Below are 6,282 nucleotides of genomic sequence, written 5' to 3'. Positions count from 1 at the left end.
AACATCGATGCGCTCTTGAGCGCGGGGGATCATTCAGATTGTGTCCTTGAATTTGTCCCAATGAGAACGTAACCAGGAGATTGGGATCTTAGTTTTACGAGAGATTCAGTAGGGGTGAGCGAGAGGTATAGCGGGCGGCGCTACAGTTGTGTCACGTTCTCCCTGCTGTGCATTCACAAAATCGGCGCGAAAGTCGCAGCAATAGTCGACGAAGTCGGTTATCTGCAGGTATGATATATGATGTGTTTGAAAGCTGTGATTTCGCTCGACGAGGGCGTGAATGGATTATAAAGTGACAGTATGCATCTTATAGCGCGGTAAGAGGATACAGGAGTTGTAGATCGACGTCTATAAACTAGGAAGGCGTAGGCGCGAGACTACTCAGGGGCCGACGCGCATGGTTGATTTTCCGGCGAGACTGTGCCGAACGCCGAACCGTGGCGCCGAACACCAGCCAGAAATGCCCAGAACTCCATCAGCCTGACAGCCGCTAGCAACCGGTAGACTCGTGACCAGTCTCCCGAGACGCGTGCCTAAAGAGGCAACAGGCCATGGGGGCCTTCGCATCTGGGAGACTGGCACTGCAGACAAATGGCGATTTTACCCCGGACGAAACCGAGAGAAAGAGGTGGCGAGATGAAAGCCTTTTCCTCCGAGTTTTGGAACCCCCTTTTGCACAGGAAAAAATATCTTTTAGCCGATATTTGCGTCAATTTTGCGCTGGTAAAGTGGGAGAGTTACCGAATATGGAGGGGAAATGCCGCTTGCAGCGGCGAAAACTTTGCTTGACGTTGGAGTTTGCACTGTAAATAATTTGCAAAACCCTGTCTATTTACTATGAAGCCAAAACGTAGACCCTAACAAACCATCAGAGACAATATTAATGTATAATAAGTAATGTAGCCAGCCTAATTAATGACAGCATGAAGCTCGGATGTTTCATATTTGAGGAGTTTAGTCACCACTGTGGTGATCTCGAAGGAGCCAGTGCTCTGCACAGTACATATTGTATTACCGTTATCTCCTCCGTTGCGCAAGGGGCCGTGGCGGTAATCAGGCGTGCATGTGGGTCCATGGGCGTGGATACAAGCTTGAGCTCATCGAAACCGAAAGGCGAACGATGGAGGTGATGTACAACTGCTGGGAGAGGTCGATGGTGCGGGTTGCCCGGTCATGCTTGACTTCAATGCCCAAGAGCCAGTGCAACTCGCCAAGATCAGGAACCTCGACATGCTCGCGCAGCGGGGCCTTGAGGCGGGCAATGAAAGCAAGGGAGGATGTGACGATCGTGCAATCATCGACATGCACAATGACGATGAAGAGGGTGTTGGCACCCCGGCATAGAACAAGCATGGAGCAGCGGTGACGAGATTTGAGATATGGATAGCATTGCGTATGAAAGGGAAGATGTATTACACTTCTGGGCTGCGTCGACGTTATACTGGTGTTGTCTAAAGGATATACTTTACTTACCAACCTGGAATAGCGAGCTTTGTCTGTACTTATGTGGCAGGCGCGACGTTCCCACGCAATAAAGGGGGTGACAGAAACCTTGTCAAGCAAGGTAATTTCTGCCCGCTTTTGTTTTGTTTTTTTATTTGTGGTCTTGATGAGATTCCCTTTAGGTCAGATTCGCTCTCGATCTGGACATTATCATCCTTTTTAGGTCATACTCCCGTTGATAAGATAATGGACCCGGAGCTGCCGCCTCGTTTGTCGCCTTCCTTTCCCTCCCCCCTTCTTTCCCTCCCCATTTTCTCACCGTGGACCCTCGCGTTGAGAGAGTTGGTATGTCACTCAAGTTAACTAGCGTCAGCACTCGCTTATTTCAGCCCTGCCAGGACCACGGAGTAGACTCGTGACCAGTCTCATCTTGTGCGTACCCAAAAGGGTAACAGGCCTGAGGGCCTTCGCGCCAGAGAGACTGGGTGATTTGGAGCGTTCTCTGGCAGTGGGGGTGGGCAAAGCCCGCGCAGCGGGCGTGTTCACCCCCTGACTATGAGTTTCCTTTTTGGGCCAGCACCCATGTAACCAATATTTGAGCCTCTGAAACCCGCGATTATGGACAACACACTAGGAACTAACCCACGTATAAAAAATCCGCTTGAACAATTTGATCTAATCATACTACATGTACCTCCGACGAAATATAGAACCTCAAAAGTTTGTGGTTAGCTTTCAGTGAGAATAGAGAGATTTTGGTCATTTTGGCAGAGGAGAACACTTCAAGTAGAAGTAGAGAACGCTAAAAAGTCATTTATTATAATCTGTCTTGAACAAGTTTTGATAATACACTTAATAATTATTCTCTGATACATTTTGTGACCAAAAACCTACTCACCATCGCACAATTTACAATCTAACTAACGACAAGATAGCTGTTACAGGTGTTGTGGCCAAAAAAGGCAATCGACCGTCAGGGGGGTGGACACGCCCGCTGCGCGGGCTTTGCCCACCCCCACTGGCAGGGGACCAGCGGACTTCGAAAAAGAGCTCGGCCCGAGTGAAATCCATAGCTGAAAGCGGAAAATCAACCCCTGAGTCGCCGACGCGTCGCGTCCCAGTGCTGCTCCGTTAGATATGTACATACACCAATCCATATGTTGTCCCTCCTCGCGATTGTTACAGAATGAATGAATACAACCAGCTTGAACTATCATCATTGACAATGACAACAAGCTCAAAATTGCCTCTGCCGGAGACCTGACACCTCAACAAGCCAAAATTATCTTCAAAGCCACAAAATGGTTTGATGCTCGTTACTCGGGCAAGTGGACACTCCACAAGTTTCATGCATGTGCCAGAAGCTCTTGTGCGCATTCTAGCTGTCCTTCTGACATCCGGATGTTGATATCCTTGAGGGTTGACCAGCAGGGGCAATGTCCATACTAGGTAGCCCGGCTGTGTCTTAGCTTATAGAATCATAATTAGAACATCTGATGTCGATTTACCCGACCTCGAGAACAGCTTCAGCCCGGCCTTAATGCAGGACTCCTCCAGAGAGCAGCTAGGATTGTGCTTCGAGATATGTAGCTCAAGTGCTGTCATCTTTACGTCAACCAGAGCATCAGACAGCTCCCTTAGTCGAATATCCTCAAAGAGCCAAGCCGGAGATACAGTCCATTGGAGTGGTCGAAAGAGCGGTGGTGGAGGTGGTGGAGGTGGCTGATAACACACAGGATGAGGCCACGGCCACATGTCATATATTCACGCAGGAGGGAGAGGGTACAAAATCATTATATTCATGGCATGGCACGTACATACACGACGCTACAAGTGCACGCTCGGCCGCGATGATGCCGGCTTATCTAACCAATCTCCGCCGTCCTTCAATGCTTCTTACCCGCCAAGGTTTGGACTCCGCTGGTCCCCTGCCAGCGAGTGCTCCAAATCTCCCAGTCTCCCAGATGCGAAGGCCCCTCGGCCTGTTACCCTTTTGGGTACGCGTCTCGGGAGACAGGTCACGTGTCTAACCACGGAGCAGCATTAAGTGCGTACCATACCTCTATCAATCACTTTGGGCTATGAGCTCACGAAAACCTACTCACAGATGGCGCCTGCGCTCTTTCCGACTCTGTACCTATCTCCACTGCCAATTCGCCCGCAATCGCCCATTTCCTCCCTTTAGATCTACAATACCCAGGTACGCTCACGCTTCGAACCCCGCTCCCCATCGATAAAATTTGTCTGTTCCAGACCCGAGCTCCCCAGCTGCGAACACATGCTTGACCTCGGCGGCCCGGTCTCGGTCTCTTGGTCCCCTCTTCCTCTCAACTCAGACGCCTCCGACAGCCCAACTACCACTAAGCCCTTTCTCTTAGCTACCCGACCGCAGGCATGAACCGGCATCCCACGTTTGGCGAGCTCACGTCCACCCCTGAGTAGTTCGGCGTCGGGCTACGAAACGGCATGCGCTTTTCTACATATCTGCATTTGATTCACCTTGCCCTGCGCACACCTGTTTGCATCGGAGCTCTCCTGTTGTCACGCAGCGTCCCTTTGATCTTATTTTCCCCATGGTGTCTTGAATATGCGACTGATATCGCTCTCATCCCCTTTCCGCACGTAGCCACGATATGTTTCCGTTCCTCGCCTGCATTTCTAACTTTACTGGTCATCTCCCTCTAAGATGATATCATGTTTACGCGTAGGTGCGTATTATTCAGTTACAGCCTGTTTCATCGTAGATTAGTTCTGGTAAATGTATGTTATGTTGATTATTACTGTACCTATACGACCATAGGATCAAGGGATTTTTGCGTGACATGGAATCAAAATAAGTTCCGACAAGACCGAAGTTCAAACATCCAGCGAACGCGTGACTTTGAACCAGGGTCCCAGGTTGGTGACATCATCAAAACATCGCCGCAGAAAACGGAGGCGAAGAGGAGGTTTTATTGGAAGGAGAAGAAGGCAACGCGGACCACCTTTTGATTCCTCGTCCATTGGGCTTGTGCACAGGCGCCTCAAACCTTCGCCACCGGTATGACTTGGTTATGACTGAGGCGTTGAAGCCCGACATCCCATCTCCGGTCAAATATGCTCGTGGTAAGGGTATCGGAAATCATAATCTCGCAGTGCAAGGAATGCAGAAAACATTCGCTGCAGCGAACGGCTTTACTACATCAGAATATAAGAGTCTTAGTATTTTTCGTCACGCAGTGAGGTTCATTGTCTTGTGTGATGGGTGACGAACCAGGTCTTGAGTTCATTTTACGGGTCAAACGTGAGGCGTGACGAACCTACGGTCGTGTAGGTACAGTACATGATGTCTTGGCGTGTCAAGGTCTCCGGGCTTTAGGTGTCAGTAAAATCACCTCGCATAAGGTTCCAATGTGATATGATGGGTTCAATGTCATTACACCTTGATAACTACAGTGCATGTCGTTGACATCTGCTGTTCGTTTTTGAAAGGAGATATGTCATGCAACTGGTTAATTTGGTATGCCTATATTTATGCAAAGCCCTGGGCCCGTCCTTTTTTTTCTCCGCAAAGTTACACTTGATATAGCCTCGAGCCAGTCCGTCAGTTCACTTTCACGCTGACAAAGCCGACGTGCCCTGACAACGTCTGTTATGCGATGACATGTCTGTCATCGGATGCAGTCGGCACGGCTTTGCAACGTCTGCAACTGATGGCCTGGGCCAGTTCGGGGAGTTTTTAGCAGGCCCTGCCAACGGTGAGTTGGGACTTAGCCAAAATCGAGCGAAAAAGCCGAGATGTAGTCCATTCAAAGTATCATCGTGCGTCCCCATGGGTATACTTCATCATATGGTAGATACTATGCATGTAGACCATCTACTGTACAGATTATACATGTTCTGACTATCAAAACGAAGGATTGACGCGTTCGGTGGTGGGCCACTTTTGTATGATTCGAGTCTACCTCGTAATGGTTTCGGTTCTCGGCACCGCGGGATTTTGGATCGTTCAATCCAAGTTCGAAACGTCGAATGAATATTATCAGAGAGTCTCAAATATCATGTGATATACGTCTATTTACGCCACAGACTTGAACAGACGTTTGACAGCGCTTCAATAGAGTTCCTAAAGACACGTTATCTCGAGGGTCGATGCAGCCAATGAAACAGACGTGAAGTTTCGAACGTGTTCTTGCTCACCTGCGCACTTTTGGAACTTCAAGCTTCAAGCTTCAAGCTTCAAGCTTCATGTATAGACACAGTGAAGCTTCAGTGACGCTTTGCCATATGTGTCCGTGTCGTTGAATTATGTGAGCATACGGCATTAAAAGAGCACGCACACTCCAACAAAAGCTTTCTAGTTGTCCCCTGTTCCTCTGTGTACTGTCATATCATCATCATGATCATCGAGAATTCCACGGCTGGTGTCAGACAAAAGGTCTCTCTGGCCGACGCGCTACCTGTTACGGGTGTAGTCGATTCTCGTATCGCATGACGCCTTGGCGTGCCAATCGTCTCCGAGCTTTACTAGCTTTAGGTGTGAGCAAGACTCCGTCGCAAAAGATGTCTGATTTAACCTTGATGGTGCGATGTGGTCGCACCTTGATAACTACCGTCCATGTCATTGCCACGAGTAATTTGCTGTTTTTTTTTGAAAGGAGGTACATCTTGACTAATTCGGTCACTATACCCATGTTTATACATAGCTGAAAACTCCGTGCATTGTGCATTTCCCTCCACAGCTGTTATGCTACACTTCATGCAAATCAAGAGTGAGTGCCTTCAAAATTTTGGTGATTGAACACGAGGATAAAGATATAGTCCAGCTCATATAGAAATATAAGAGAATCAGCGTATGCC

The sequence above is a fragment of the Coniophora puteana genome (genome assembly GCF_000271625.1).
Source record: "Coniophora puteana RWD-64-598 SS2 unplaced genomic scaffold CONPUscaffold_22, whole genome shotgun sequence".
NCBI lineage: Eukaryota > Fungi > Basidiomycota > Agaricomycetes > Boletales > Coniophoraceae > Coniophora > Coniophora puteana.
Note: the sequence above shows the minus strand (reverse complement) of the source record.